The sequence below is a fragment of the Trichechus manatus genome, unplaced genomic scaffold (genome assembly GCF_000243295.1).
Source record: "Trichechus manatus latirostris isolate Lorelei unplaced genomic scaffold, TriManLat1.0 scaffold00274, whole genome shotgun sequence".
NCBI lineage: Eukaryota > Metazoa > Chordata > Mammalia > Sirenia > Trichechidae > Trichechus > Trichechus manatus.
The window spans coordinates 250,751-260,780 of NW_004444210.1; positions in this window are offsets into that span (position 1 = coordinate 250,751).

Below are 10,030 nucleotides of genomic sequence, written 5' to 3' on the forward strand. Positions count from 1 at the left end.
AAAAACTACTATCCTACTTTTTTGTGTGTTAACGATGTACATCTGGCAGTAACAAATGCTGAGGTGAGAGGCAAGAGTAACGCTAGCTTTGATGGTTAAAGTTATGTGCCAGCTTGGCTGGGCCATGATTCTCAGTGGTTTGACATTTATGTAATTTAGCAGTTACATAATGATGTAATTGGCAGTTATGTAATGATATAATTTGGCAGTTATTTAATGATGTAGTCCTCTTCCATTTTGTGATCTGATGTGGTCATCCTCCATCTTCACATAACATCAGTTCTGCATAACAACCTGGTCTTTGGAACCTAAGTATGTCGATAAGTGAGGAGAGGGTGTATATTGTGAAGATTAAGTAAGACACTACACTTACCTAATTTGGCTTAGGTTCTAAACTCTTTAACCATATACAGGAAAACTTGGAAAAGCTGAAACCTATGTAAGGCAGAAACCTCTCAGAGAAGGAAAAGTCAAATGACTAATAGAAAAGTGGTAAGACTGTACCCTGTCAAAAGCAGAGAAAAGACCTGGAAAAATAGGCAATCCCATTGAGTTCTAGCTCTCACAGGTTTTATAAGCCATTAAATCCTGGCTGTGCCATTTGAGTAGTTAATCATTCTATTGTTCAATTTTTTCCGTCTGTAAAATGGGAATGATCAATGTTCCTGTCTCATAATGTATCTGTTAGGGTTAAAATGAAATAATTCCGTTAAAGTATTTAACATAGAAACTGGAAAATGACCGAACTCAATAAATGTCTGCTCCTTCGAGTGCTAATTAGTTTAGGGGAAACTTTTGCTGTCAAAGTGAACATTTAGAAAAGGTGAATCCAGGAGTGGTTGTGTCCTACCCATTCACAAATCCAGTATTTGCCAAAGTGAGGAATGTCATGTATTTTATAGATTTACATTCCTCCTGTCTACCTTTCACTATCTTGGATATTGGTGAGAAATAAGGACATATCTGTAAGGATTACTTAGCTGCTCTAAAATTATAGTGATTAACTGGTTTTTGTTTGTTTAATTGATTGATTTAATGTTACCCATTGCCATCAAGTTGATTCCAACTCATAGCAACCCTATTGGACAAAGTAGAACTAACCTATAGGGTTTCCAAGGAGCAACTGGTAGATTTGAACTGCTGAACTTTTGGTTAGCAGCCAGGCTCTTAACCACTGCACCACCAGGGCTCTGTGGTGTAGTGCATTTAAATATGTCTTGTTGATTGCTCCCAAAATTGCCTAGAACAGTTTGGCAGAAATAAAAATGTAAACTTTTAGTACTATTAATGCTATCTTATTAACTGCTGATACCTATCAAGTCTTTTCTTGTCTAAATAGTAGAATGTCATGTTAACATTTCAGGAATTATCATACATCAGCTTCAGTCTATTTTGTGAAGTCTCCACTGTGCCATTTTTTTTTAATCTTTACCCACTAATTTTCTTTACGTGTTTTGTTACAAAAGCATAGTCAACTCACTGTGAAATTGAGATGCTGTCAAGGGAGGACCGTAGAAGAATATAGTGCATTACTTCATTGAATTCTTCCATGTTAGATTATATTTGAATATTTGAAAATAAATAAAAATATGAGGCAATTTGTAACATTTTAAGAAAAAATATTCTGTTTTAATTATTTAGGCATTTGATGTGAAGGTATATTTTGGCCTAAATTATGCATATGGCTGCCCTGGTTCTCTACCAATTAATTAATTAAACTAACTTTCTTTTTGACTCTGTATTGATATTTTCTCTGCCTATGTTACAGCAGCAATTATTTGTATGTTGTGGAAGTTTATAATTTAAAGTAATTGCTTGAAGATAACCATAACAGCCTTCACTTATGTATTGGGTATTTAACTAGTTTTAGGCCCTTTCTATATATATAATCTTTTGTCATTGGCTGGGCTCTTCCAGAAGCCAATTCAAACCTGGAATTTAGGGTACAGGATGCTTGCTAAGGAATGCCATTAGGATCAATAGCTGTGGAGGGGAGGGAAAGAAAGTGGGACAAGGGAGAAGTTAAGCTGCTTTGCAAGTCCAGTGACAGCCTCAGCCAGCACCACCGGGAGTTCTGGAGCTAGAATGGCTTTTTAGAATTGTCCTGAGTTGGGCCAAGAAGATCAGGTCAGTCATTCAATGTGGGATACCACAGAAGGGCAGTGACCTTGGTGAAGTGATTCACTGAATGTGAGTCAAATCTGTGAAGAAGCTGACAGTTGAAGGCTTTCTGCCAACAGTACTCTTAGCGGCTGGGACAACAAGTCCTTCCTTGAAGGAAAATCTGGGAGGTGCATCACAGATCTAATAATTCTATAAATTCCACATGGAAGAATACTATTATCCCCATTTTACAGAGAGCAAAACTAACATTTGTCAAGTTGCCCAAATAATTACCCAAGTTGGGATTCAAGAAAAGAATTGTTCATCTCCAGAGCCCTGTACTTCCCACTGTACTTCATTGCCACCTCAACTTGTTGGGTAGTGTTAGAAATGCTAGAAAGACATTGTTTTGTTTTTTCCAAGCCATGTATATCCAATGGTCTGATTTGATATCTATACACACCTTCACTGATTTGGCTACAGTCATTATTATATTACATATAATATTATATATATTATATGGCTTATATATAATATATAGCTTATATATATCTTATATATAATATATATATTATATAGCTCTTATGCTTTTTTTGCATCACAGTTTACAGTGCATTTTCATAGATATAATACATTCAGATAAGATTACTGAGTCTTTATAGCCATCTGGAAAACAATCAGGTTAAGCATCATTGTTCCCAATTATAGATTAGGGAGCAGACACAAAAGTGATTAGATGACTTGACACAGTCACAGGATAATAAGTGAGAAAACTTGAAATTGAGCTTGAGTCTTTTGATTTGAAATCAAGAGTCTGGATACGGTCATTTATTAGGAATGTGCTTGTCTATTTTAGTATTTCAGCCTTTAGAGAATTTAAAATTTTATTAGCTCACGTACTAGGTCTTTATGAAGTACTACTTTAATTAAATAAGAATCTCTCTCCCACATCAGCATTTTTACTACCTTACCTTTTTTTTCTTCATGAATACCATAATAGCCAGCCTTTGATATATTCAACTTCTGCTTCTAGTTAACAAAAATGTATACAGAATTTGCACGGTGAAGTGAGAAAACACTAATAACTCCATTGGATAAGACGTACATTTGTTAGTAATAGGTTCTGGTTCTCGCCCATACAACGCATTCAGCTGTGTCCGAGTTGAAGCATAAAGATAATAGCCACCCTATTTAATCAGATATGGTATTCACTGGACACAGAATTGAATTTAATGATAAAATGTTCTTTTTCTGTTTTACTTTTTCCTTGTACATATTTTTCTTTTCTAATCTGCTTGTTTGATATGTAGCCATGCTGATAGCTTACATGTTTTTCCTCCTTGAATTTGTAATTTACAAGTATATATGCATTGTTCAAACCTTAGAAGTAAAAATGAGCAGGACAGGCTTGAATGATGAAAATCTTTCTTTCATGCATTCTCTCTTGTATGTTGTTTTTAATATCTGGCTTTATTTTCTGTTTTTAATTGAAATACAGGGGATTACTGAGATTTAAAACAAAATCACATAATGATAGCTTCTATAGTTTCAATTTCAATATAACCTTAAATTAAAAAATAATAATTTGCTTATCACTATTCTCATTGTTTGATATATATAGTTTGATATAAATATATTTATATTTTATTTATATGTACATATATGCTTTTTTTTTTTTTGCAGAGTAATAGAATATGTCTCTATTATAAAACCCAAATTAAGTTACTATGTGATTTCTTTTAAGGCATAAAATTGTGTATTTTGTCCACTAAAGACATTTGATTTTTTAAAATTTTATATGGTGCATTATCCTCAGAAAGAAGTAAGATTTATTTGAAATTTGCAGTGTTTTTTTCTTTTTTTTTTTTTATAGAATTGTGGAAATATTATCAATGAAAAATTAACAGTTTGGTGTTTTGAATCTCTTAAGTATTTTTTTAAATTACGAATTGAAATTCCCACATACAGGTATCTTTTACCATAAACAAAGTCACTATGAAGAGTTAACACTTATGGAATCACAAAGTAAATATGGATTCATTCACTAAAGTATGAAAATTTAAAGAAATCATTTTAAAAGGGCTCTGTGTACCTGACTAAACATTTCATCACATACTGTGTGATATGACTCTCCAGTTCAGGTCAGTCATTCATTGTGGGACCACAGAAGGGCAATGACCTTGGTGAAGTGGTTCTCTGAATCCAAGTCAAATTCCTGAAGGGGCTGACAGTTGAAGGCTTCCTGCCAACAGCTCTTAGCAGCTGGGACAAGTCCTTCCTTGAAGGAGAATCTGGAAGATGCATCACAGATTTAATAATTCTATAAATTCCGCACAGAAAAATACTATTATCCCCATTTTACGGGAGCAAAACTAACATTTGTCAAGTTGCCCAAATAATAATTACCCAAGTTAGGATTCAAGAGAAGGATTGTCTGTCTCCAGAGCCGTATAAGAATTCTGTAAGTACAATCTGCCCAGAACGCAAATGGCCAGAGAAAAAAAAAGCAAAATTAGGCAGCCACTTTCTCAAATTTAAATAACCAGAATATTCCCATTTATGAGATTATGTGAGCTAAATACACCCACCGTTAAGGATACATTGCACCACAGAATTGAGAAAATGCTGCAAAAGAAAAGTCAGTAGAGCAACTACCTTTATTTAACAGACATAATGTACTATTTGGGTATGCTGAAATTACCGTTTTTCAAGAAACCTGGCCACCACCTTTAATAGCTTTATCATTACACGTTTTTACTGGGTAGATTCTTTTCCCCAATGAAGGAAATGTTTCTAATTGTTGATGGAAGATGATGGGAAAAATAAGATTTAGTTTAGAGGAAGCTTTTATAGATAGTTTTCCAAAATTATATTTATCCCCAAAAAGTAAAAAAAAAAAACAAAACATCATTATGGTTTTTGTACGCATGTGTGTGTGTATATCCATGTTTCTGTGTTTATGTAATCCATCTAAACATTGAGTCCTTCAGCTTCTATGGTATGAAATAGTTTGAGAAATCACATTAAAAAGCATAATTTAGCTCTGACAGGGATCACAATAGAGGTTCCTGGACAGAGCTGTAGAAAAATCTAGAACAAAATTCTAACTCACAAAAATAGACCAGACTCACTGGCCTGACAGAAACTGGAGAAACACCTGAGAGTATGGCCCCCAGACACCCCTTTAACTCAGTAATGAAGTCACTCCTGAGGTTTACCCTTCATCCAAAGATTAGACAGGCCCATGAAACAAAACAAGACTAAAGGGGCACATCAGCCCAGGGACAAGGACTGGAAGGCAGGAGGAGACAGGAAAGCTGGTAATAGGGAACCCAGGGTTGAGAAGGGAGAGTCTTGACATGTCATGGATTGTTAACTAATATCATAAAACAATATGTGTACTAACTGTTCAATGAGAAGCTAATTGTTCTGTAAACCTTCATCTAAAGTACAATAAAAAAATAGTGAAGAAAATTTCTTAAAAAATTAGAGTTTACATAACCACCGCTTTCGGTAAACCTTTCCTCATATACGTTGACCAGTAATGTAACCTATTTTGTTTCAACTGCATGAGGCCTCTGTACTATTGAAAAGGTTAATTTTATAACAAAATTAGTATAAATATTTTATGCAGAAAATTGAAAAATTCTAGTGAAATCTTGACTGTAAATATTAAGTGGTTGGTGGTGTTAGTTGCCGTAGAGTTGACCGTCTACTCATGGTGACCCCCGTGTTACAGAATAGAACTGCTCCATAGAGATTTCTTGGCTGTAGTCTTTATGGAAGCAGCTTGCCAGTCTTGTCTTTTGCAGAGCCGGTGGGTGGGTTCAAACTGCCAGTCTTTAGGTTAGTAGCTCACTGCACACTGCCTGCTCCACCCAGGTTCCTTCATTAAGTGGGTAGGAAACCAAAATAGACAATATAATGTGTAGTTAGATATAGAAATTGTACTGGGAATGTTTATGCAGGCTCCATTTGCACTGGAAATGTCTTAGGCTTCTTCTTTTTGTCTTTTCATTTTTCATTTTGGCTGTTAGTATACAGTAGCAGCAGCTTTTATTAAAAGGAACCATGTTATGTAAAATTAACAAAGAAAATACATAAAATAATGACATTTTAGTCCAACGTACTAGGATGTAACCTAGAGATAATCTTGGCAAGAGACTAGGGCTTCATTTTCCGTGAAGTATTAATATATTCATGTTTCATCAGTTGTACTTTGTAATAGCACAATAAAAAGCTTTGATGTATGTTGACCTTTCGACAATGACCAGGAGGGACCAATCTCTGGAGAAGGAGATCATGCTTGGTAAATTAGAGGGTCAGCAAAAAGAGGAAGACCCTCAACGAGATGGATTGACACAGTGGCTACAACAACGGGCTCAGCCATAGCAGTGATTGTGAGGATGGTGCAGGACCAGGCAGTGTTTCGTTCTGTTGTACATAGGGTCTTCATAAGTCAGAACCGACTCGATAGCACCTAACAACAACATGGTAATCAAATGCTTATAAAACTGCCAAGAGTTTTCAGGCAAACCTTAGCAAAGTGTCAGTTGGTACAAAATATTGCCATGCCATCATATTCAAGGGGTTGACATGACATGACATATCACTTACAAAATAACCACCGTGCAATAGATTAACATTTTGTATTACATAAAATTACTTGAGGGCAAACAGATGATACTTGAGTAATATTTAAATTGTCGTTTCTTGATCCTCTCTACCAACTTTATATGACAGCTGATTTTCATGATCATATTTTCATGGGTCTATCTATAAAGATGTTACTGTTACCAGGGTAGCTTATGTGTTCCCGTAGATATGTTTTTGAAAATTAAATGAAAATAGGAAAAAATCAGTATTTAAGCTCTGAAACTTTTATGCAAGTATATAGTATTAGATATTCCTTCAACACAAGTTTAGTGTCTCATATATGTAAGGCATTTCATTCTCCTCCATACATCCCTATCCCATTATACTGCATTCTAAAGAAAGCTATTTCTTAGGGAAGATTAAGGTGAATATGAATGGTGTGGGCATAGAAAGAAGGCTGAGAACTATTGGTCTAGGTGAATATTTGATGACTGGGAAAAATTTAAGTATATCTTATGTACGATTTTTATATATGGAATCCTATAATTCTGTGTAGTTTATGGTATTCTGCTGGAATGATTAAAGGACATTTCATGAAGTAAGATAAAAAGATGTTAGGCTTTTATATTGATTCCAGAGCTCTAAAGACAGAACAAGTCTATATAAAATTTCCTGAGAGGTAATACCAACACTTCACTTGAAACTTGAATCTTGTGCTCCCTTCAAAGTCTCAATTCAGTTTATGTGGAAATACCAGCAAATTTATTTTGGGGGCTGAGACTGAACCTTAGGATAAGAGTATTTTCACCTACTATAAATACATGAAATATATGTCCTCCTATACCCTGATTGGAGTCTCTGGGTGGCACAAACAGTTAAGAGCTCGGCTACAAACTGAAAAGCTGGCAGTTCAGATCCACCCAGAGGTGCCTTGGAAGAAAGTCCTGGTGATCTATTTCCGAAAGATCACTGCCATTGAAAACCCTATGAAGCACAATTCTACTCTGAAACACATGGAGTCACCATGAGTGAGAATAGACTTGATGACATTTTTTTTTTAATGCCTTAACAATATGAATTTTTTTATTTTTAATTTATTTTGGTCTAGGAATTGCCTTAATGGGGAATTCATTGTTTAGTTTAACTAATACTGTAAGAAATTATGACTTAAGATTGCCTATCCTGAAACAGAAGTTATTATTTTTGGCAGATACCTTCCAACATGTAGTTGGTTTACACATAATTACAGTAATGCAACACATAATGTCTGATTGGGCAATATCTGACCACAAATAGGTCCTGATCCCATAAGGTTATAATAAAGTTTAGAAATCCTGACTGGAGAACAGGATGTAGGGGCTGTAACCGGACTTAGTGAACACAACGGCTGCCTGCACACAACACGTGTATCTCGTGTCTCTTGTATACAAAGCGATTGTGCTGCCAGACATATAATAATACAGTACATATGTAGTGTACTGGCTTATATAAATACTGTACTGTACTTTCTATCGTTATTTTAATGTGAACTTCCCCTACTTACAAATAAAAAGTTTACCATATAACAGTGTATGCTTCGACTTGGAGGCAGCAGCATCCAGTCTCGTGTATCACGCATCTCTTGAATGCTGTAGCGTTATCTCTCTGTTTAATTTTCTTTTGAGAATATTACCGTGAAGTGCATCATGGCTTCCAAATGCAGCAGAACCAGTGCTAGTGATAGCAGTAGCAAGAGGCAAAGGAGGAGTATCGATTTGGAAGTGAAACAAAAGGTATCCCATATAGCTTTGCTAAATATGTAACATGGTGTTCGCAAAATGTCCAAATCACATAACATCTTGTTTCACAGAATGTATTGTGGACGTTAAGTGATGCATGACTGCACTCCACATAGCAGGTCAACTGTTTTAATTAGTTACTTAGAGGTACGTTTTGCAATGAATTCTTTCTGGCGCTTTGATCTCAAAGCTATGTTGCTCACAAAGAGGTGGTCTATATTACATTATTCAGGATTTTCTGTGCTTTAGGTGAATGTCTGGTAACTCCACTTGAATAATTTTCTAGGCCAAAATAATTTCAGACATGCTGTATGACAGCATTTCATAACATATATTGCTATCATGTGCTTTATATATTTTACATAATTTGGAATTAATAGATTAAAAAATACAAAACTGAATTTTCATTAGCCTGTGTGCTGGAGGGGAACCAAACTATTTTAAGGGAGTCCTGACCCTAGTTTTATAAAACCCTTGGGCTCACGCCTTTATTGAGGTAACTAGCCATCCATTTGGGCAAGGGTATAGTTTAGATATTTAGCCCCTTAATTTAAAAAAACCAAAAAAAACAGACCAAACCCTTTGCCCCCAAGTCGATTCCAACTCATAGTGAGCCTATGAAACAGAGTAGAACTGCTCCATAGGGTTTCCAAGGAGCGGTTGGTGGATTCGAACAGTTGACCTTTAGGTTAGCAGCCTGAGCTCTTAACCACTTTGCCACTAACAGAAAAAAAAATTGAGTCTATTAATTACCACATTGATTGACAAAATATATTCTTATAGATTATATGATTATACATGCCTTCACATTGTATAGGATACATGCACCTGATACACACACACACACACACACACACGCACACGCGCGCACACACACACACACATACACTCAGTCATTCCTTCAATAATCTGAGATAGGTTATTACTATTGAGGACACTGACACATAGAGAAATTAAGTGATTTCATCAAGGTCACCCTCATGGCAAGCCAAGCAGCAGGCTTTGAATTCTAACCTAGGTATGTCTGATTCCCAGTTCTTGCTCTTAACTACTATTAAGACCTTCTTGACTTTTGTCTTATTCAAGCTGCTTTTCCCCTAGCTCTAGTAGTTCTTTATTTACATTTTACATTTTATTATTTTTGTTGTGGCAAGCCAGCCCTGGAATTTCTGACACCGTCTCGGTCTTTAGGAGTGCCATGGTGTGCCTAAGCCACACACCTTCTGGCATTAACTACGTTGGTGTCGCTGTTGTTAGTCGCTGCCGAGTCAGCTCTGACCTCATGTATAACAGAATAAAACTTGGCTCAGTCCTGAGCCGTCTTCCAGCACTGTATTGAACAATACTCTGTTGTGAGCCATAAGGCTTTCATTGGCTAATTTTTGGAAATAAATCACCAGGCTTTTCATTCCTAGTCTGTCTTAGTCTGGAAGCATTGATAATATCTGTTCATCATGGGTGTCCCTGCTGGTATCTGAAGTACTGGTGGCATAGCTTACAACATCATAGCAACATTCAAGACACCACAGTATGACAAACTGACAGCCAGGTAG